The 25,081-nt window shown below is 37.3% G+C and overlaps 1 long non-coding RNA gene across 3 annotated transcripts in view; it reads left to right on the forward strand.

Moving 5' to 3' along the window:
* The first annotated feature begins 313 nt into the window (after positions 1-313).
* The window catches only part of LOC127438591 (uncharacterized), a 45,400-nt gene continuing 20,632 nt past the window's right edge, over positions 314-25,081 (forward strand). Inside the window, exons 1-3 of one of the 3 annotated variants that reach the window (XR_007896768.1) lie at positions 314-545; positions 11,866-11,931; positions 21,649-22,147. This is a non-coding gene — a long non-coding RNA (uncharacterized LOC127438591). Of the gene's footprint in view, positions 546-5,754; positions 6,028-7,263; positions 7,380-11,865; positions 11,932-21,648; positions 22,148-25,081 lie in introns of those variants that run through there. The other 2 variants (XR_007896767.1, XR_007896769.1) reach the window with 2 other exon arrangements.

Below are 25,081 nucleotides of genomic sequence, written 5' to 3' on the forward strand. Positions count from 1 at the left end.
CTTACTATATTTCCTGCCTAAAATTTTAGTCGATTTTGTTAATAACTGGCTTTTATCTTCTCATATAGTCTATATAGCCTACGGAAATCCTGATACCGACAAGCCTCCATTATTTTCCCATTCCACGCATATGCAAATCCAAAACGTACTTATTTCAGCGCGAGACATAAGATGGGCGTAACTCTAAATGGATCATGCACGCTGACTTCTCAACAATAAATCATCAATTCACAACGGGACGCCGTTTTAGCTGCTTGAGTTTCCGCACACGTCCACGACACACTGGGCTCGCTCGCGCTGCACGGGGACCCACGACAGACGCGATGCCGGTTTTTGGAGTAGGACAACACGTTGTGTACCGATGCCGTGTCAGACCACTCAAGCCAAAGCCAATAGCTGTTTGCAACTTATTGCTCCGGAATGAATTGACTACTACTTTTGCACAGTGACGTGGACGCGCTATTCTTGTGTATTGCAATTAGGACGAGTTTCTTGGTCTTATGTGGATTAGATCTTGTGTGGTGTAATGGATCAACCCAAGTTTGGTAAGTGAGTAGCCTATACTCGTCACACAAGTTTTCGAACTTCAAATTGCAATCTAACTTCATTTTTACCTTACTCAGTCTAATTGTCATGCTATTTTTGTTAAAGGGAAAAAAAGAGTTTCCATTTGTCAGAGTTAATGTAGCGTATATTTGAACTAAATCATCTTTTGAGCGTTGTAAGAAGTGATCATTAAGCGAGCCCGCGGAGCAAACAGTTGTGCGATTGTTCCAGGAGCCTGGGAAAATGTTCCGGGGTCCGGGAGGTGGAGTGTATTGACGCCAGACGCTCTTGTTAAGGGGACTTCTGTGCTCCCAGACGTTATTGTCATGATAATGAGCAGCCCGCACGTTGTTGAACTTGATGTTGACTTCTTTCTTTAGGGCTGATTTTTTTTTTTCGCTCACTTGTTTGTGGGAAAATCTTCTCCGGAGCTACACTGTGAAATTAATTAATCAGGCTTTTGGAGGGACCAACAAAAGAGACCAAGAGGATCCCTGGAACCCCACAAAAGGCCCCAGACCCCCTTTTTTCTACACTGTATTCTACCCAGCCACAACGACTTAAGAATTAGTTTCAGTATAGGCTACACTGTATATAATTTTAGATACTTAAAAAAAAAAAAAAAAAAAAAATTGGGGGGTTGGGTATTGCCTGGCACCTCACTTTACAATATATTGCGATACATCACGATATCATAATTTGATTCGATTACGAATCAATTCCGATTTCAATTCCAGTTTATGTGGGTATATTTAAATTAAAAACCTAATGTTGTCTGATGAAGAGCATGTAGCTCGTTTTTGTCTCTTGGGGAGCTCATTAAATTGATTTGGAAGAAACAGTGTGACAACTTTTTTGTCTGTTTACATGATATGAATGCACAAATAGTTGAATATAAATATCGATACATGGATCTAAAGTATCGGCACAATATCACAGCCCTATTTAAAAAGTAGCCTATATGCCTACGTTTTTGGAAATAAAACTAGAGTTTGTGGTGTGTGTGTGTGCGTGTGTGTGTGTGTGTGTGTGGGGGGGGGGGGGGGGGGGTGGCAGGTTTAAGTGGTTTACTAGGACTTTTATTTTTAGGTTACAAACTGGTAATTACAAGGGTATTATGCTATAAATGTGGTTTATGAGGACATTTGTAGTGTCCCCATAATTTAAATCGCTTAAAAAACATGCAGAACGTTTTTGTGAGGGTTAGGTTTAGGGGTAGGGTTAGGGTTAGGGTTAGGGGGTAGAATCTATAGTTTGTACAGTATAAAAATCATTATGGCTATGGAGAGTCCTCATAATGATAGCTGCACCAACGTGTGTGTGTGTGTGTGAGAGAGAGAGAGAGACAGAGAGAGAGAGACGTGTTTCTCTTTGTAAACTCACAGAGTGTCAATGCTCCATATCAACAATTTACTTCCCATTTGACTATGGTTTTGCTAATTATATAGCCTGATACACATATTATTTTAAAATTAGTGAAACATTAGGTAAAATATGTTTCATAGCCATACGTGACGGAATTACCATAAACATACCAGCGTGAAACAGGAATCCCTGTTTGTTAATTGAGTTTGATTATTTCATATGTTTCTAATCTACAGGCGTTCACTTATAGAAGATCATCAGTGTCAGCCTATAGGTGAGAAAACGTAACTAAAACAATTTGGACAGACAAAACGGTCATGTTTTGTCAATGTTTAAAATGTTATTTATTTCCGATTTTCTATAATTATTTGTTTATTAATGTATTCTTTATAGTGTAAGTGTAATTGTTGCAAGTTACCCCACGTTTACGGAACAGATTTTTGTCTTTAGAAGCTCTAGATAATGATTTACAGTGACTTTAAAACCTTTTAAATTGTTTCAGCCACTTTAAATTACAATTACAATTATTAGTCCGATTTACGAGAGAATGTATTATATATACGATTTATATATGAGAGTTTCTTTTGACTAGAAGATCCAAATAAATACAGCAATTTATCTCAAAGGATAAACAATGAAAGAGAATTGCTTGTGTATCATCTTCAATAAGTTTGTTTACTGAAAACGAAATGTGAATTTTCAGTAGTCACTTAGCCCTAATTTATATATATATATATATATATATATATATAATTTATTTATTAGACGACCTCTTGGTGTTGAAATGCAGATAGAGGTTAAACTGACTAAAGTTATAGTAAATGTCTATGGTGAAGCAAATATTAAAAGTAAAAATGCATTAATTAAAAAAAATATACATATGCTAAAGTTGCACATACAGTTTGTTAGCAACATGATCAACAAAGATTAAAGGAACTTCAGCAAAGATTTTCTGTGCTTAACTTCAGCACCATGGACAGCTCCATTTTACCTGTTGGCTTTAATAAGTGAGTGAGATTTCCTACATCTTTTTTATTTTTTATTTATTTATTTATTTATTTATTTTGTATAGCTATATCTCTTTACAGGTCATTGAACAGAATATCTAGTATAACATTCGTTACTCTTTTATTGCTTTTAAAAACGTTTCTTTGAGCCACCCGGTAATAAGTGATCCTTTAAATGGTCTAATACCAAATCTGTTGAAAAACTATAAAATGTGATTTTATATATATTCAAAATGTAAATTGAGAAATGAAACGAGAATATTCATGACTTATCAGCTACAGTACGTGGGCATGCAGTCCTGTGGTTGTAACCTATAATGAGCATGCTGCATCTGATATTCGAAACAGGACGTGACGCAAATAGCGGGAGTGTCTAAATCATGTGGAGGTGTGTATATATGTGTGTGTATGTATGCATGTGAGTGTACCAGAGGGCGGGGGTGGGCAAAGCATGATATATGCATGCATACTGTACCTATAGCCTGTATGCATGCATGTGTTGAGACATTGTAAGTGAATAAAATAACTGTGTTTAAGGTTTGAATAAGAAAAAACAATATATATTTTAAAGTTGTACATTGTTATTTGCTATAAGCCCTTATAATAAGGCCTATAAAAATCGGTATCAAGCTTTAGGTTCAAACAAAATCTAATGGCTTGAAACACTGAGGCCTGAAAAGGAAACTGAAAAATGATTAGAAATAAGCATGGGAATAGAAATAGGGGTCTGCTGTTCTGCCTAAATATTGTCACTTTTTCTCTATGGGATTTGATCGTTTGATCTCTTATGGGTTTCTGTACGCATCAAAACGGTCTGTAATGAACTGTTTATTTGCGCGTGCCCGAGGCTGTGTATTTAGCATGTGATCACCTTTGAGAGTGTGTGTGTGTGTGTGTGTGTGTGTGTGTGTGAGTGTATACAAATGTGTAAATATGGGAGAGATCTTTGTTTGCTACATCTTAACTAACGCAACCACCTACAATTTAAAAATAAACAACGTTATTTAGGTATCTTATTGTTCGATTTAGCCTCACGAAATGTTTAAAAAATATGTAAAAAAAAAACAACAAAAAAAAAACATCCGAATACAATTTTTATTGATATGTCAATAAAAATATACGAAGCGTATATGAACAAATTTTATTTTACATTTCATTTTCTTTTATAACTATAACCCGAGAACTAACTCGATTCACTGGAATGCAGTGCATGACTTTTCGAATACATTTATTATTTGTGGCTGTCACAAATACTTAAAGTATTGCACATTTACATTATACCATTACTGGGCTATTTTTCAGATTGCTTTATACTCTCCTTAACGTTAAAAAAAAAATACAATTACACATTTTGGCCAAAGACATACATTAAGTCGAATCTTAATGAAATTAAATGTTATAGTGTAATACACAATTGCTCAAATGCTTAGTGTTGTTTAACCTGCACGTGCAAACTGTTTAGTGCTATCTGAGATTTATTGTTCAAGTTTAGGCTAATATCTATTTTTAGAGTGCAATATAAGCCTGTAATGTTATTCTACTCGTCCTTCTTTATCTTTGCTTAATTCACTCACACATAAGTTTATGAGCGGAAATATCAGATGGTTATTGCTTTGCACGACAGTGTTGTTTTTCCCCTCCCGAAATATTCTCTTGTTTTCTTCATACAAAATGGAACATTCCATTCTATTTTACATGGAGAAACCGGGGGATCCCATTTTCAAATAAACTGGGGAAAACAGGGATAGGCCTATGGCCAAATGTGTGTGTGTGTGTGTGTGTGTGTGTGTGAGAGAGAGAGAGAGAGAGAGAGAGAGAGAGAGAGAGAGAGAGAGAGAGAGACAGACAGACAGACAGACTAGGAGGAAAAGAGACTCCATCTGCTTGTCTGTCTGCATGCATGCTTGCATATTTGAATTGAATTAAATTGCATTTTAGCCTTTAGTTTTCATCACAAATTCGCGCACATTTCTTTCAGTTTTTCAGCTTTGCTTTGAGGTGTTTAACGTTGCCTTGGTGGTTTGCAGAATGGTTAATAATTCTGGTCATTTATGGCTCACTCGTATTATAAAGTATTCAAATCATGCCAAAGTCAAACCTGTAACTGCATACAGGGGGAAACTGTAAAACAAATAAAAATAATAATAATTAAATGGACTGTTTGCTGCTCTCGTGCTCTATATACGTATAATGTAGCTATGCGAGTTTAACGTTTGCAAGCAACACCAATAGAAAGTATAATTCGGCCACAAATGCGAAATCACTTCCTCATAAAGATTGCCGCGTGACTTCTTATATTCGGCCACATTCAGAACCACAAACTGGATTTAAACTTCATTCTTTATCACGATCTCGCGTTAATACAACAGATGCAATTGATGCATACTACACAAATTATTTAAATAGCAAGCAAAGAAACGTAGCAGCGCGTGTTTGCGCGTAAGCAACCGATTTTCCCAGTGACACCTCGTTAAAATGAATCTTGAAATTTAAAACAATTTTAAACAACTAATGGTGTTTTTTTAGGCCGATATAGTTTTGTCACGAGAGAAAAAAAAAACTCCAACCGAAAGCGGTTGTGTTGCCTATTTAAACATGTTTACAAGCCCACATATTGTCTATTAAAGCGTATTAGATTCCTGGATGTTTGCTTAAAAAGTACTTTCAGTTGCAGGTTACAGAGGTCAGATTTAGAGATGCATAGTGCTCGTTCAGCCATGTGTATCAATAAGCATTAATGGTTAATGCTGGTGACATCACAGTTCTGTTGGCGGTGTGACCCCGTGGCCCTGCCCAGGAGCCCCTCAGTTCAATCTGCTTCCGTTCGCCTCGTCAGTGTCGCTGCCGGAGCCTCGCGCTTACTCGTACTTGCTATTTATCCGTTTAAGATTTCACATTAAAAGATGTGTGCTTTAGCAGAAAATCGCGCAGGATACAGATAAATATACAACAGATAAAAGACATCAAAAAGTGCTCCGTAAATCAAAAGTGTCTGAGATTCAACTCACGCTTTTGTGTGAAATGGATGTTTTGTTCCGTTTTTGAGCGAGTAAACACTGGGGAGAACATGGAGAGAAGTACTTCGGATAAATGGACGTGAAATGTAATTGTGAGTACTTTTTTGTTATGGCATTAAACGCTCATTGGTGAGAGTTATGTGATAGTTAGGTTGCCGCCGTGTGTTGCTAACTGTCTTTAAACCTACGCGTTTTTCGTTTTCATTTTATGTGTTAGTCTGAATACTTTTGTTTATTTATTTAATTTTTAAGGTTTAATCAGTTGCCACATGCTTAGTCCTATAATGTTAGTCTTAAGTCTAAGACTTGCATTTATTTATTGATTGATTTATTACACAAGCTGTTTTCACTGATTTATGTGATTTTGGAATTAACGGCCGCATCAGCTGTTTTTTGGAGATTTTGTGTGTTTTAAGTTTGTTTATTTGCTTGCATTCGTTTGATTTGCTTGTTTGCAGCAAATCTATAAGTGGTTGCCTCTTAGATACAGTGTTTCTAATTCCAAACAAATCAGTTGGAGTAGAACAGTTTGAAGTCTTGGAATTTTAGAGGATTAAAAAAAAATATATATATTTCAATAGGCCCGTTAGCCTATTTCAGTGTAAGAAATTAGCTATTAATATTGTATGTCAGTTACCCAATGTGGGCCTAAATATCCTTAAGCATCCTTGAGAGTGTAGATACAATATGTACATTTGTTCTTCAGATTTTTTTCTAATAGTGATTTTTTGTGTTTTTTTTTTTTTAGAAGTATTTCCCCCCTACTTTTAAAACAGGATGGGAAGAATTGTCATTTTAAACCACTGAGTGCCTTAATTGATGCGTAAATGGCAATCCAGACGCGCACGGACGTTTTGAAGCTCTCTATGCTTCATTAAAGCACGTGTTCTGTTGTAATCGGCCGTTTTTGTGGTGGATGTTGATTTTATGGCCCGACTTAAACATCGTTGCTAGGCCAACAGCATAAGGATAGATGTGTGTTTCAGACACAACTTGACAGTGGTGTTCAAACGATGGTGATATAGTGGACCAACAAATGCATGGGCAGTCCATTATAAAAATGTAAAAAAAAAAAAAAAAAAAAAGTAACAAAAATACACAGCGTCTTTTATTAACCCACGTGCATGTGTGTGAGAGAGATTGTGTGTGCGAGTGAAAGAATAAGACTGTATCGGAACTGCACAAGCACCAGCGAATGCAATAGCTCCATGTGACCACAACAGAAGCAGCATCTGGCGTACGCGGCGGTCCCTTTAAGAGACACGGGTTAGTTTTTCTCTTTGGTTATCTAGCTGTATGAGTTTATGTGATATCATAAAGCTAGAGAACCGAAAGTATAAACTAATTCCAAAATCTTCGGATCGCTTTGAATGGGAAAGCCGGAGGATGGAGCGCAGGGGTATGGAGGAGACGGCGATGTCCGCTTCAAAGAGCATCCAGTCCGGTAGGCATGCGTGTTCGCGCTGTAGCAATGGTTTTCAGTGGTCTGGATGACTTGGAATATCTTATGTGGACGAAATGGATTTTAAACATCGCTATTGTCGTTCATGCTGGAATCTGCCTCAAGCTACATATAAGGACGCGTTAGGGGCCGTTCACACCGAACGTGTTCATACGCTAAAAATATATAGTCGCAGCGCAACGAATAGAAGAGAACGCAGGTGTCTTTTTTTAACTTGATGCGGCATCTACAAAACGCAAAAAAAACAGGCATGTCAGTGGAAACAACCCGGACGAGCGTTCAAAATGCGTTCTGTGTGAACGACCCCTTAGTACGTTGGCAGTAAGCGTTCAGACGCGGACAGTTCCTCCGCTTCCGAAGTGATATGAAGGCGGAAAGATACTTGTGTTCATACTTTGAAGTGTGTTTGTGTCGGGCAACATTCCATCATAGACGTGATGGTGTTGATGTATGAATTCGGGATTACAGGATTCGGTTAATGGAGGTGCTGCAACCGATTGGTCGGATCTTGTGGGTCACGTGGTCGTCATATAATATGGGAACGCGTAGTCAAACCTTAGATGTGTGTGTGTGTGTGTGTGTGTGTGTGTGTGTGTGTGTGTGGTTCGACACTCTTTGTGTCTTATTGTACTGCCATTAGGCAATAATGCGTGTGTATTGTTTATTGTAGAATGTAACCTATAGAATGTTTTCTCTTTTTTTGTACACCTGTCATTTTAGAATGATTGACAGAATGTGTCTTTGTTTAAAATATGCTTTTTAGTTTTTAGAATTGTTCTGCTGTTCTAAATTTTGATGGTCAATAGGACATCATTTATGACATCATGCTATTTTAAACAGGCTATACTTATGACTCTTAGTGGAATAGACTTTAGTAGACTACATAGGCCCCTTATTTTTTTAGGCCTGTTTGTGTAGGCTTATCTATTGTAGTTTTTTTAAGTAATATTTTCATTAATCCCAGTCTCAGCACTACATCATACATGGTCACTTTTGATCCTGGAGTGTGATGATGAATACTGTAGGTAAATGAATTCGAGACATTAGCTTCTGTGTGTGATACATTTAGATCTTTACAATCTATTCATTCTCTAAATAGCCTAGAAACACTTTTATTTATGTCTAGTATGCTCTTCTTTGACCCAATAAGGGCGAACATAAAAATCTCCATATGCATATTCTTTTTTTAAACATTTTGGTGTCAGTATTCCCTGAGATTTTGCACAAAATGGAACATTTGCTAAATGCATTCAATTTTATATATATATATATATATATATATATATATATATATATATATATATATATATATATATATACACACACACACACACATTTTTAGCATCAGTAACATCACTGCCTTCACCTCTAATAGTGTCTGTAATTGCTGATCGCTTCAGTTCCATGTCCACCTTTATTGTTTGTCTCACACAAATCATCAGATGTTGAAATTTATGATGGTGGGCACAGACGTGTAATAGATGCATGACACAAATAGAGTCTGAGGTGCAGCAAGAGGCCTGTCTCAGACATTTTCCCACATTAATATGTGTCTGGTCCTGCTTTAGGGGCCCCAGCAGATGGAGTCTTGTCTTAGCACCTGGCATATGCAGCACTGCCATTGTCTACTTCTAATACTAATCTGAATGAAATGTAACCAACTCTGCATCTCAATTTCACTCCAGATTAAAAATATGTGCGAAAAGGGTGCCACAGAGGGGGTTTGGGGGGGATATTTAAATGCGTCCAAAATGTTACAAATTCGTTTTTTATATATTGCCTATATTTTGTTCTGATAATGCCCTGACCATGTCTATGAGAGGACAGATTTTTCATATTTATTCAACAATAAATAGTACAGATACAGTGTATATATATATATATATATATATATATATATATATATAGTGTGTGTGTTTCAGGACTTTGCATCCCTGATATTATGTCAAGATTCAGGGTTTTACCATTTATGGAGGCCTCAAAATTTGCTACTGTTGCATTTTCATTCTCTAAGGATTGTTAGAGAATGGCAAAGTGGCTTTTGAGGGTGTTTCAGCTTCAGTTTTGTCTAAACTATATGCCACGGTTAATTCACATTAAAAAAAGTGCTAATAAAATGTATTTGTTTTGCCCACTAATCACTCCTTCATTTGGAAAAAAAACTGCTTCTTTAGAATCATCTTCTTTCTGTGAGCAAATCCAATTAGTCAATATTAGTAATATAATAGACCAGTCATTTTTGTCAAATTTAACACCTCTTTGTTTCTCTAATGTTGACATCTCTAATGCATTTTAACTGCAGCAGTGGTTGAGCCTTTAGAAAGCACAAAAGTGACAATAATAGTATAGAGGAGTTGTATGCAACTGTATTAAAATATTAAAATTGAAGTTTGTGCATGACAAGATCTATTTTTAAAGCACATATAAATCACTACTGTATATTTAACCTTTTGTCTAATTTTGTTTGCACTCTGCTGTCATGAATTTCATTCAAACAGATTAGGCTTCAAACAGGTACTGTAATTCACAATAAAACGGGACTTTTTCTCTATTATTATTCAGTTTTCATTTTTACTTCAAAAAGAAAATGTCAATCATTTCTCCTCTGAACTTATGAATTCTCAGAGTGGTATCTTAGCAACGGCCTCTGATCCAAGCAATGAAAAGGGAACGAAAATCATCCTTTATTTGGACTCTTACATGGGCAGGGCTCAGTGCAGCCTAATGCAGCATGAGAACATATTTTAAAGTTTTTTTATTTTATTTTATTTTATTTTTATTAAATCTCAATATCTGAGGCTGAATATTAGTCACGATGAATGAGGCTGTTTAGGGCCTTGGTAAAACGTCGTATTAAAATATTGCACGTTGTCTAATAGGATAATAATGAGAAAAATTTAAATGTCTACGCAAAGCATAAGCTTAGAAGCTTACGTTCACACAGAGAAAAGCCTAAAAAGACCTCTTTCGCCCTTTTCTTCATATTAAAATAAATGTTTTTGGTACCTCTTTTTTTTTTCTTCTTCTTAAAGCGATAGTGTTATTTATTTATTTATTTATTTATTTATTATTTTTTATTTTTAGCTTTAACCGACTGTTTGCTAACTGATAATCATATAGGCCATATATAGCCTAGCCTAATTTTTCTGTACTTTTTTAGCGCCCTTTTTCTTTCTTTTCTTTTTTTTTTTCCTCAGTATTGCACGAAATATTTCGTCCATTTACTTGCCGTTAAATAAACAACACGACGGTTGTGTTTCAAAACCTACCGAGCTACCGACCTAGACACCCACTGATGCCCAAAACGGTTATCCGACTCCCGCCAAAAACTCTCAGCTGATTCATAGCGCGCTTGTGTTACCTAAAAACGCCGTCTAAGTAGGTAGCTCACTAGATTTTGACACACAGCCGAAGAGTTGGCGAAAATATCAATGACTTTAACATATTTATTCTGTTAGCATCGTGTAAGAAGTTTTAAGACGCTTTAATTTTTGAAAACAAATAAACAACTTATTCCTATGAGTTGTCATACACGTGTAAGAGTATAATAACAGGAACAGCTAATAACATGCTCTTTTTATGTTACTAGTTCGTCTCTCTAAAGTTTTGTTTGCGCTCCAAAGCCGCAAATCTTCAAAATTCACGTTATATTTCCGCGTGAGTAAAACATGTCAAACGTATCATTCAAAATAAAAGATATATATGCATTTGTATATGTATGGGTGTATTAAAATATAGCTTCTATAAAGCTGATAGCTTTTGATTGAAGGAAGCAGGCAAGAAAGTTATTTTTTCATATCGAAATTCAAATAGTCATCCATCTAGTAAATTATTTGCTTCTCATATTACATTAATCGTTTCTAATTTATGGCAACATTGAACTATTTGTTTTCCCTATATACAATGTGAGAATTTTCATTTTCATGTATTTTTTTATTTATTTTTTTTCTCGAGAATTACATAGTTTATTAATCCAGGGATCACAAACATTTAAAACCAGCACTGGTTTTTAGAGGTTATGTAAGAAGATTTATATGGGATCCTCTTGCATAACAAGCTGTGAATTTCAGTTCTATTCTGTTAATGCCTTTATGTTGTGTTTTTGAGTCTTGCATAATTGTCATTTTATGTTCTGAATCTTCATGACTAAAGAAGTGCTGTTGAACTTGACTTCAGATGGCCTTTTAAGTTCATTTAGTTCATGCAGTATGCATATAAAAAATAGTGTTTTAAAATTAGTTACCTATTTATAGTTGCACTATGTATGATAATTTATGGGCCTCACAAAAATGAAAGATCAGTGAAATTCAACCAGATTATAAAATAAAATTATAACAGCATCATGCATCAAACAGCCAAAGCTAGCAGAAGTTATATAGCCTAATGCTATACTTGTATGGGTATTTCTGAGTATTTAAACTTTAATTTGTGTTGAATATAGTAAGATCCAGTTATCTGTTTTTTGCAGGTACTGGAGACTTCGATGCTGCAAGTGAATAATAAAACACGGCAATCAAATGACCACAGAGGTCAGGTGAGTGTTGTGGACCCCTAAGGCATTGTCATGCGCTCTTAACCTTGATTTTTACTCTGCATGTGGTTGCATGCAGACCTGTTAAACAGTCAGATAAGTAACAGGTTCTCTATCTGTTAGTCCTCCATTGCATGACCTGTAGAAGATGGTTGTTCTGTGTATGCACTAACAATTAAGTATTCATGTACAAATTCTGAACATACAGTATGTAGGTGCTTGTTAAACCTTAATAATGAATAACCATATTTGTTTTGAGAAAGTAAGGGTATATGAAGCAGGAACATTTTGTGCTTGGATATAGTGTTTATATTTAGGATTTGTATTAACAATTTTGGTGTGAAATTGTTCAGGGCTTTCTCTGACATAAAAACAGGTTTCTTTTTACCCCCCAAAATACTGGGTAGCAAATATAGGAGGGATTACTATGGCAACAGTGTTTGCCCTTGCTCATTGGTGGTAAGGAGTAAAGCAGACTTGTATGTCACATGACTCCAGTCCGAGCAGTATCCTGCAAGGCAAAGGCTTACATGTTCATTTCCAAATTTATGTTTGTGTGTTACCCTGGAACAAGAAGACAGACGCTGGGATGCACTGTAATTGGTATTCTGAATCAGGAAGGTGGCCAGCTAAGATCTAATACAGTTTTACTGCTTTTTTGTCCATCTCCAGAGTTGAAATTTTCTTCTTGGATTTTTGTTTAGTTTAATTTACAATACAATACAATACAATATAATACAATATTAAAATGTCTAAAATTCTTATAGTATAAGACCACATTAAAGTTGAAAACGGTTGGTCAAGATTATATTGACATTGAATAGGATCCAATTAAATATTTATAGGTTGCTTTGGTCATATTCGTTTATAACTGTTTTGAACCATAAAAAGTGAGATCAGTATCTTTATGATCGTTACCAGTGTTGGGTGTAATTTGATTACAAAGTATTTTGTTACTGTATTTAGGTCAAAATTAGTGTAGCACATTACATTTTAAATTCTTGTAATCAGATTACAGTTACTGATTTTCATATAAGATAATTACCTTTAAGTACATTACTCGGGTTACACATTTCTACAACAGTAATATGTATGGACAATACACATGTGCTTATGTACATCTGTTTAAAGGGATAGTTCACCCAAAATAAAAATTCTCGTATTATTTACTCACGCTCGTGCCATCCCAGATGTGTATGACTTACTTTCTTCTGCAGAACACAAACTGACATTTTTAGAAGAAAATAGCTGCTCTGTAGGTCCATACAATGCAAGTGAATGGTGACCAAAACTTTGAATGGTGCTCCAAAAAGCATATAAAGGCAGCATAAAGTGGTGAAATCTATGTCTTCTGAAGCGATCCAATCAAGAACAGGCCAAAAATGTACTAATTTTCACTGTACATCTTGCCTTTGCAGTCTCAAGGCATGATCATAATTTCAAGCTTGATTACACTTCCTAGTGCTTGACACATGTGCAGAGTGCTACATGGCACTAGGAAATGTTATCAAGATTGAAATCATGATAGCGAAGGAGACTGCTGATGTCAAGATTCATAGTAAAAATCTAGTTATATTTTGATCTGTTCTTACCCAAAATTTATTGGATCGCTTTAGAAGACATGGATTAAACCACTGGAGTCTTATGAATTGCTATTATGCAGCCTTTATGTGCTTTTTGGAGCTTCACATTTTTGGTCACCATTCACTTAGATATTCAGCACTTACAGAGCTGAGATATTCTTCTAAAAATTTTCGTTTGTGTTCAGCAGAAGAAAGAAAATCATAAACATCTGGGATGGCATGAGGGTGAGTAAATGATTAGAGAATTTTCATTTTTGGGTGAACTATCCTTTAAGTTTCTGTGACAGCTGAAGGAATGAAAAAAAAAGTGGAAAAACAACCTTTTCTGTGAAAAGTGTTTTAGAAAGTAACTTCAAATAAAATAATTATTAATTGGAAATTAATTTAGACAGTAAAATAATCTGATTACAATTTTTAGAGAAGTAATTATTCATTTGTAGTGGATTACTTTTTTACTTACCCAACCCTAATCATGACAGTATAGCCCATTACTCATTCCCTCGCTTACTCCTTTCCATATAATGCTCTGATCCAATTTGTTTCCACACTGTTGCCAGACAAGAGATGGGAAGGCCGTTTGTGTGATCTATATTTAATTCTTTTGTTCAGACTCTTATCCCTTTAAAATATTGCAGAAGTTCTGGTGCTGTGTGTGTATATAAGGTGTGCTCATGTGGAAAGGCTATGAGGGTGGTTCAGTCCTTCACCTTCCTAATTCCCTTCCCTCCCTCACTCTTTTTCCTCTCTCTCCTACATCGCTCCCTCCATCCCCCCATCTAAAGCCCTCTCTCTAACCCTCTTCAGACTCAAACCCCTCTCTCTTTCTCTCCCTTCACAATTTCAAGTCAGAGTTCAATGGCACTTTTTTCATTCAGTCTTTTTCCAGCCCCCCCTTCCCGACTCTAGTGGGTTTTGCAAGATGGGGGCAGGTACCTTCCCTCCCCCATGTGAACTTTAGCTGCAATTCTCCAGGCACACATGCATTGTGAAACACAGATTGAAAAAGAAATGAGCACCTTTTTTTCTTTCTCCTCTTGCTTTAACACGAAATTCTCAAACTCACATACTCTCTCCCACGCAGTGTATTCAGAGTGCTAACACCGGCACAGAAGTAAGAAAGTAGCCTCATTTTATGGCACTCTTGTGAAGGCAGTGTGGAGCAAGTCAGAAAGCAGTCCATGTAAGCAGCACTACAGTTCATATAATTTCATATTGTATCATACTGAGAAAATACATAATACATAGAGTGTGGAAGTCTTTGTGCTTTCAGAGTACTTCCCTGAAATGCTCTTTAGCTTTTAAGTTTTATAGTAGGAGTGTTAGAGGTCTTTCTGACAAAGAGATTACTATTACATCACAAGGAATCTGACTTGATCTAGGCTGGTTGTTAGCCATTAAGCAGCATTCTACACTAATAGAGCACAACAGTACGAGCCCACTTTTTCAGCCATCACGGTTCCGGAAGTAATTTTCCCATTTATAATTTCCATAGGGATTTCATAGAATCCTTCGTAAAAGTGTTCTAAGCGATGAACTGAACCAACTAACTCCGAAGCGAATCACGCTATGATGCAAAAAAGTATTTGAAAATCGTACAAAAACACAGAGATACAAGACTGCATACATAAGGTCTTTCATGAGGGCATAAACTACAATCCCATGAAGCTTTGCTAATGACGTAATCGAATGAAAAACTATGGAAAAATATAAAACTATTGATTTGAAGTCGATGATTATAAGTATCGAAGCAATATATTTATTTTCAAATAAATAAATTGTTTGAGAGTGTCGGACCTACTCGATTTCGTCATTCACCATGTGTCATGGGAGTTGGCGGTCGCTGCAAAGCTTGTTAGTAGTGTAGGTCTTCAACAGGAATTCTGCTATTAAACACGATATATAAAAAAGTAAGTTGAAACAACACGGACTAATGGCTTATACAGAAGCATATACCATCGATTAACAACCTCGAAGCTCAAGGTAAGTCTGTCATTAAAGGTTTATAAATTATCGTTAAAAATAATTTAGCCTAGGGAAAAAATAAATGGGATATTTACTTCCGGAACCAGACTGTTGCACTCTGTACTGCGCTGGAACCATGTGACTATGCTAACAAGCTAACAGTGAAGCGGAAGACCATCTAAAGTCACAACAAATCCTTGAGTGAGAAGAAGCTTGTCAGAGAAAGCGAAAGTGGTGGAAAAGAGAGGGAGAGTCTTTTTTTACCTTCCTTTATGTTAGAAAAGTCTGTGACATTGGCCTAGTTCTAGATCACGATCGCCCAGAGGAAGAATTGAATTGAAGAATTAAAAACTGAGGATCAGAGGGGACTTAGCACCCTTTGGCTATGAGCCCCCCCTCTCCATACCAGCTAGCCACCTTTCACCCTCATCCAGTGCTTTTGCTGCCTCTCGCCATACCCGGACGAGCCCCCACATTGATAGAGGAACTCAATATAATGCACGTAGGAGAGCGATGAGGCAGCATACATAAACACATTTTCTGCGACACACACACACACACATGCACACAAAAATCTATAGGACTGAATAACAAGATGTGCTGTCTGTTGACTTGCACCATTACATTTGTAAATGCAACAGAAGATTGTGCTGTTAGTGCATTGCTTCGAAAATGTATCAGGAATTATTGATATTCAGTTAGAACTTGTATACTCCAGACTTGTATCTGCGGAATTAGAACTATGGTTCATATCAGCTCACTGTTTATGGATAAACGTGGGGTAAAAAATACAGAAATTCCCCCTTGCTAGTGCTCTTAATCAAGTCCAGTCAACCTAGTCTCATGACCAGTTGTAAAAAATGGTACAAGATGACGGAATCTTATGAAATCTAAATTGTACTTCCATAGAGAAAAATAATCAAACAAATCGAAGTTTAACTCCTAACCTAAACCTAACCATGATTTTAATAGAACAATAACGTTTGTGTACCACGAAATAAGGAAAACATTGGGTTTGAAATGAGATGAGGGAAGTGTATTACAGGTTATTTACATACAACAGTCATTTGTATTGCATAATTAAATATAAAATGAGTAGCCAAATGTGTTCACAGGCGTTTCCTTTCTAAAATTGTATCCCTGTTTTATATCGACTTTAAAATCTGATTGGTTGGTCTAAAAGTCACACCTTTTTGTACGAGCCATGTACATTACAAGTTGTAATGGGACTAATTTGGTCTAGAATATCTTGATAGTTAGAGGACATTCTTTTTAGTGATAGACATTGGCCAAGTTGATTAATCGGCTGGTTTTTCTTCATCTTGCAATTATCGACATTGGCTGATAACTGTGACCCCTAGATTGATTTCTTAGATGTGTTAGTTTCTATTTTGTCATTTTGAATACTACAGACAGCTTTATCAAAGGAGAATGAAAATGTTCCAATATATTTAGAGTACTTTTGCGTACATCTTGTAAAAAATGTGCATTTAATTTCAGCAATTTTGCGTACATGTTTTTTGCTATCATTATATCATGTATACTGTATATCGGTATCAGCCATTAAAAATATATATATTGGTAGACCACTAATTGTGTCTATGCTGATTGTACTGGTTATATTAGCATTACAATTATGTGTTCATTAATAGAATTTCAGCATCATAAACTTTGATTTCTTTTGTGATTGAAATGTTCTCAGCTGGCTGAAAGTTTCTAAGCAACAGTTTATTATGAGATTTATGCAGTGGTTTTCTCAGGCTTGCTAAACGTTGTATAGAAGGCATTGATCCAAACCAAACTGTAGATGTATTACTTGTGATAATTTTCATTTGCTTGAAAGCCTCTGGTCCTTTGAAAAAGAAGCTAAAATTCTTTAGAGATTTGAATTTATAAACGAGGTTCCATAGCTTCTATTCATTTGTACATTCACTTGTACGTTCATTTGTATTATACCCCCTGCATTATGCATCTTGATAGGAAATAAATCTCTTTCAATGAATGCAGATAATGAGGTTGAGGGGTGCTGGTAGTGCTATTACGTACAGTATATGATAACATAAATTAAAGTCTATATTTATGTTTTTCGCCTGATGGAGAAAATTGATTGATATTACTTTGTATTAAAAGCTAATTAAAGGCAAAGTTTTCTTACAGTGGATTGCTTAAAGTGGCAACTGTCTACTGGCGACGTGTGGTTGATTTACTCAAGAAGAGAATAGCTAGTCAAGCTGAGTAATGCCTCTATGACATTACCATGCAAAACACTGCTTCAATAGGGAAGTGTATTTAAGAAGATGGGGGGGGGGGGTGGGGGGAGCGCAGTTTAGGGGGAACGTTATGAAAAGGCAGCAGTCTGCGATGTGAATGGGACTGATGGGGAGGGGGGCGGCAGGGTCCGCACCTCCATTGGTTCAATGCAACAGCCAGAGCAGCTGTGAAAGGAGGTCTCCCCTTTTTCCCACGACCCAGCAATGGGTAAAACAGTGGCCTGAGTCTGCCAGGGTCAAGTCACTTTGCTAATATATACACTGGGGCTGTGTACTCAAACAATGCATACACACAACTCATTTATTTGGTGTGTGCACACAGACAGACCTGCACTCTTGTGTACACACAGCCACCTTCAGACAGAGGTAGGGTGGGCAGCAAGAAAGACCCTGACACTAATTTCGGTCACATTGAGGCCATTGTCTAGTTCTAGACCAACAGTCTAAGATTCTGCGAAGTAACAAGTTAGCCGGTAGGAGTTTGGGCACACCTACTGTTCAGAGATGTGTCTGTGGCCCAAATATTGGCATATATATTTATTTTGTCATATATTTTGATCATAGATAGATAGATAGATAGATAGATCATCATATTGATTTAAATGCAGTCAGAATCAGATTACTCTGTTCATTTTGAAGCCGTTCTATTTTGTTTGTAGCCTTATTCAAATCTTAGCAGAAAGAGGAAGTCGATAAAGCCAGCATTTTTTGCTTGTGTACCATAGTAGAGGATTTTGGGAAGATTTTGTCAAATTACGAATCTCTGAAATATAGCAGAAGTATAGGCTCAAGTGAAGTGAAGGCTGAAATATAGCATATGTAAGACTGCCTGCTTTGGGCTAATGGTGAAAAACAGCAACTTTATACAATAGAGAGAGGAAAGGTGAAGGCGAGAACACACAACCACTCTCCAAGAAACTACTGTAGAGGGGCTCTTTCCATAGAGGTTTATGGTGCTATGGATATAACCATTATTGATTTGCGATACCAAATATAACAGATTTAGACATATATATATATATATATATATATATATATATATATATATATATATATATATATATATATATATATATATATATATATATATATGGTCTTATTGTGTATTTCTATATATACTTATATTTTCTATTAACTTTTTATTTTTATTCTATTTTTTGAATAGTCTTGTTGTTGTATTGTTTGTGCACTGGAAGCTTCTGTCACCAAGACAAATCCCTTGTATGTGTAAGCATACTTGGCAATAAAGATAATTCTGATTCTGATTCTGAAATGAAATAATTTTACAATCAACATTTGAAAAGCACATTGGTCGACAATATGAATACAGTAGCGTTTCATAAAGTAGTGTTCTTGAAAACAATATTGTGGGGATGTGCCTCCCTCAATGTCTATAGTGGTTATGGCCCATATGGTGCACATGAAAATGCATTGCCTTAAATTCAGAGAAAATTTGGTCTATCTAAATGTCTACATATATGTTGAAATATGTATTACTGAGGAGAAATGCTCTGAAAATTAATTGTGGATGTACATATTTCTGGAATGTTTCATAAAAAAAAAAAAAAAAAAATGAGAGGAGCAACCATTTTAAGTTGTGTGCCTTTTTGTTTAAAATCCCATAAAATGCTCATTAGTTTTAATTGCATGTTTGTTTTTTGCCGTGCCATACAACTCACCCGCCTGAATACACGTTTATGGCCCTATACATGCAGTCCATTAGTGAATAAAGACCTTGCCTCTCCCCTGGATTTGTCTTCAATAGAAGGTGCCATCTTGTTAAAGGCGTATTACAAACTCTGCCACTGTGTCACAGTTTTTCAGCCTCTCCCCACCCACCTTGTGCCATTTACACTCCTTTATGGCACATTTGTACTGCAATAAGCCCCATTCTTTTGATAAACAAGCACAGGCGCAGGCAATCCCTCTCTTTGCCTTTCTCTCTCTCCTATTCAGAGGCTCTTAGTGTACAGCAAGACAAAGAAGAGACTCACTTAATTAGCTGAGCGAGAAGATGCATTGGGGCAATCACCCAGCACAATGAGGGAAACGTACAGCATGTTAATTCGGCGTGGGGTTGTAGCAAGCTTCCCAGGGCCCAGAATAGCCTTTTGTTGAGTGCCTGGCCGGCGTAATAGATCAGATGCATTTCAATTAAAGAGAAAGTGTTCTGAACCTGCTAGCGAGGAGGTGTGAATGCAAATTTTTTATTTGTGCAACGATGCCAAGAAATTGTTGCAATGAGCACAGCTTTCTTTCCTGTATGGAAACATTTCCTATTGAAACAAGAAGATGGGACAGGACATCTCGAAGGGCTCATCCTTTTTTTTTTATTAGCTTCTGTTACAGTGGAACCCCGAGGTGGTCACTTTCATGAAGACAGATAAGATCACTGTGACAAACCCCCCTCCTTCTTTCAACCACCACACACCTTGAGTACCACCATAGCCTTCTTTTCCTTCTTTTCTGGAGAGTTCTTTAACCTTGATGAGCAAGATAAAGGGGTTGGAGAGAAGACACATGTGACTAGGCTATGTTAGAGTGTAGGTACAGAAAAGCTCCTTGTCAAGATCAATAACGCTAACAGAGAGCCTGGATAGTCAGTCAATGAGGGTGGTGGGTGTAAGAGAACTCAACTGAGGGCCATAAAGAGTCTTAAGCTAGCTCCTCCGCTCTCGAATGTCTTTACACACAGCAGTCACATAGTCTGGCCTGTTGGCCAAGATTTCTGAGATTTAACATGCTCTGTGGCCGAAGCTTCATGTCCATGTCTGTTTCATGTTGGCTCTGTTGTCCTTAAAGATACTTTTAAGGCTTTTTTCTATGGGAGTGTCTCAAGGGTCTGTTCTAAGGCACATTTTGTTCTTGAAGTGTTCTTTCCTTGAAGTGATTTTACCTTAGCCTTCCCTCTTCTTACACTTTAAGGATAGGACTTTCTATTTTGTTCGACCAATGGCAAAGAGGGGAGTGTTCAGGAAACCTGTTTGAAAACTTGAAAATGTTTGCAATTACGTTAATGCAGAAACAACCCACTTCACCTTAACTTTCAATTGGGATTTTGGACTTTCTTCAGCCTCCCTTATGTCAGTTTGAATCTACACTGTTTCAAATCCAGCCTGATCTCGTGAAATTTACGTGACAATGGCAAAATTTTTGCAAACCAAAAACACGTTTAGCTGCAGTTTCCCAGTGAAATGTCCAGCGGGGGGCGCCCAAAGCGAATTAAATGATGTTGTAATCAGACAAGGTTCTTAAGGTGAATATTAGATGGATGTTTTAATGAGTAAAACGTCCCTCTCTAATCTAAAACTTTAACCTAAACCTAACCGATTGACAAGTGTTTTAAAAGCAAATTCAACATATAAAGCAAATGTTTTGAAGAAACCACATAATTTCGTGCCGCTTCTATGGCACTTTTGCTTTAGTTTCACTCCAAGTGTCCTTGGTTAGTCTAGAAGCTGGGTCTCCAATGCCAAAGTCCAACACTATCAGGTGAGCTACCACGGGAGTTAATCATGTTGGACGAAGCATGTAAATGTTGGTGGGTCTGTTATACAAGCATTAATGTATAGTTTTTTAAATGATGCGTTACAGTAAAAGTGTTTTGATATAATAACATTGCAGTATGTGAGTAATAGAGCGAAATTTTGTGTTTATAAAGTTATAAACAGGCATGGTACCTGTGATTTGTGTGAAAGTGAGTAAAACACACAGTTGTTGTAGCGCCTCTAGTGTTAATTTCACCAGGAAACTGCAGCAAAATGTAGAAAGCGGCACATAAAATTCAGTTTGCAAAAATTTAATTATAGTAACGTTCATTCTGAGACTAGGTTGTTCTTATCTTGCAGTCCAACTTCTTTCTCTCCCTCTCACTCAGGTGTTTATAATCTTTCTCTTCCTTACAGGTCCACCACCCCTTCTCAGCTTAGGTAATTGAGTAAGTGAGAAGTTAACCACCCTGCTCAATGGCAGGGAATCCTGGTGCCCCTCCTTCTCAGGAGGGTCACATTGTCCTGCCACTCTCCCACCAGTGTAATCCCCTCCACCAGGACAATGGACCTGCCCACAGGCCACAGAGATGCATAAGCCTACCATCTAGCAAGCACCCTTCATCCAGCCCGGCTAACTGCTAATGGCACCCGGTACATCAAAGCCAATGGCTCAGCTCGTGTGTGTGTTTACTTATTCATGTCGGCCTCGGAGATGGTCCGTGGAGATGAAACAGCAGTGGCAAGGAGACCCACACTGATGTGCGTTACGGAACAGCTCCCCTGTGGTCTCAAGTGTGGAGTTAGAAAAGCCAGAGTCAGCGCTGGTTGGAGCTGTGATCTATGTTGCAACGATGAGGGGATATCTGACCCCTACATCAAACATCTTGTCCCAGTAATGCAGCCTGTTATCAGAGTGAGTGATGCCCACAGCTTGTCTTTAGCCGACTGTGTACTGTACTGTGATCTGTTGTAGCAGTGCTGCAGCATTTGTGATGTGGAGATTATGTCAGACATGATGGGTCAACAGTATTGTTGAATTTCAGTATTATGATAAATTATAAAATGGAGTTCTGGTCCTGGACACTGATTGGACAAGACAGTGTCTATCTACATCTCCTAGTGGAAGGGTGACATTTAAAGGAATGTCCCAGGTTCAATGCAAGTTAAGCTCAATCGACAGCAATTGTGGCCTAATGTTGATTACCACAGAAATAATATCGACTTGTCTCTCGTTTGTTTAAAAAAAATAAAATAAAAAAACTGCAGATACAGTAAGGCACTTACAATAGAAGTGAATGCGGCAATCCATAAATGCTAAAATACACACTGTTTCAAATGCATATCAACAATACATAAACATTATACATTGTTATAGGATTTTAGTGTGTTAAATCACTTACTAACCTTATATGAGTACAGTTATTTCTAATATTATAAGTACACTGTCATGATGACGTAACCCCGGTAAACCCTGTAAACCTGGTAAACGATTTTTATATGACTAAAATAATGTAGAACAGAGATTTTATCACACTAAAATCATGATAACATGTATAATGTTTACATCTTGTGGCTATACATTTAAAACAGTGTGTATCATTTATGGACTGGCCTCATTCACTACTCTTACTGTAACCACGATTTTTGCTTTTTTTAATAAACAAGGGACGAGTCGAAATTATTTTCCACAGTAATCAACATTATGCCACAAATGCTGTCGATTGAACTTAACTTGTACTGAACCTGGAACATTCCCCAAATGAGTGTGCTTAATAAATAAGAGTTTTTATTTAAATTTATTTTAATATTTTTTTTTAATGTTTTTTACTTTATATTTTTATTTTGTTATTTCCCAACAACTCCCATTATCCATGACTATATTCACAGTTTAGCTCAACCTTTTGTACCTTATTGCCTAAATTCAAAATGTTAAATTGTTTACCTGAAAATGCCCAATGTTTTATGCAGTAAAATGCATAGTTGCAGTAAAATGCATCTAAATTTAAAGATGTAATTTTAACTGGATAACTGGATCAAATTCACATGAGGGCTTTGAATGGGATTGAGGATGTGTTTCTCCTCCGCTGGCTGCAGTGAGATGGAGGGGTGTGTGTCCTCAGCAGGGCCACGCCTCCGCTGACCCTCTGCCAGTCTGAGACGGAAGAGGAGGTGAGGTTGCCATGGGAACAAATGCTTGGTGTTAACCAGATGGGAAACAAACAGTAGCGTTTCATAAAGTAGTGTTCTTGAAAAGCAGGATTTGTGTTGTGCTGAGAGAGAAGATCACTTGAAACTAGTGTTCTTTAGCAAATGTGTGTGTGTGCTCCTGTATGAGTGTCTATTTGTGCATTATTTGTTTATGGACAGAACTGGTGCCATTTAGTTGTGCATTTGTTTTTTTGTTTTTGTTTTTTAGTTTTGGTCGAAGTTGCATTATTGTATGCATGAAGAATCAGATTGCAGGTTTTGCAAAGATTTTCTGATGTGCAAAATCAGGTAGGAACTCACAGATTGCTTGGGCTTGCTCTTGTACAATTAAGAGGCAATGCTTTGGTATTTTTTCCTTTAGTACAGTTTGTTAAGCAATAGTTCTGGGGTCCTCTAGCTTTTCACCCATATTCAATATTTTTAAATTATAAAGCTCAATTTAAGCACAGTGTTTAATTCTGAGGTTTTCTAACAAAAGGAGACGGACTGGGAGGAACTGACAGTCTCAATCACCATACACTTTCATAGCATCCTCTTTCCGTAATGAATGTGATTGGTGACTGTGGCCTAACATCTCCTTTTGTGTTCCATGGAAGACATAAAGTCATACAAGTTTGGAACGACAAGAGGGCGGGTAAATGACAAATTGTGATTTTTGGGTGAACTGTCCCTTTAATTTGCCCACTGATAGTTTTTAAAAAATCACCCCATCTCCTTTTTCGTCACCTCCCTCCTCCTTTCCTCCCCTCTTTTCTCTCTCGCTCCACACGTGGACACAGGAGAGATGGGGGAAGCTGGCAAGATGTATATCTCGCGGTACTTGGATGTCAGAGCCGTACCTGATCTCGACCATGAGGCGACTGCAGCAGCGCCCTCCCTGTTTTCCTCCCTCGTTTTCTCTCACGCTCTCGCTTGTAAGCTCCCTGAATACGTTCTCTTTTTTTCTCCATTGCCACACAGTTTCATTGTTCCCCTGTGCTTTGTAACTATGGCAGGCATGAAATCCATCTAAACAACGAAAGCGGCTCCCTAGCCGCAGCCTTCGTCCCCGATTCTGCCTGGACCCCTTTGGTCCCCTCCGCCTCCTTCCCCATCTCCATCCCCCCTTCAATAATATTTATAGTGCAATCTTTTTCTCACTCCCTTCTTCTTTTTAGGGTTTGTTCTATTCTTTTTCACAAGTCCAATGCCATGGAGTGACCCAGCTCCCCTTCCATTCCCTTCCAAGCCCCCTTTTTCCCCTGCCCTCTCCCTTCAAGCTGACAGATACACTGTTCTCCCTTTCTTCGCCTTTCACCTCCCTCCACTCGTCCTGCTGGCCCGGCACAATGTCGACGCTTTCTCTCGCGGCCAGCCAAACGCTGCCCTGAACTAACAATATCAGCGAGGCTGTCTCAATGCCAGGGAGCCCCATTGTGTGCTGCCAGAGGGGTGTTAACACCCATGTCTGGACCCAATGAATAGTATTATTGTTTCTGAGACATGCAGCTCGCCCCCACAGTTGCACCCTACCCCCCAACCCCAGTTCAGTCCCCCATTTTGTTGTCACTTAACCTACTTTAAACCAACATCATTTTGAGACCCAACTTTCTCCTCTTTGCAACACGCAAAAAGCATTTTATTGGTTTTCTCCACATTT

This window comes from Myxocyprinus asiaticus, chromosome 49, assembly GCF_019703515.2.
Source record: "Myxocyprinus asiaticus isolate MX2 ecotype Aquarium Trade chromosome 49, UBuf_Myxa_2, whole genome shotgun sequence".
NCBI lineage: Eukaryota > Metazoa > Chordata > Actinopteri > Cypriniformes > Catostomidae > Myxocyprinus > Myxocyprinus asiaticus.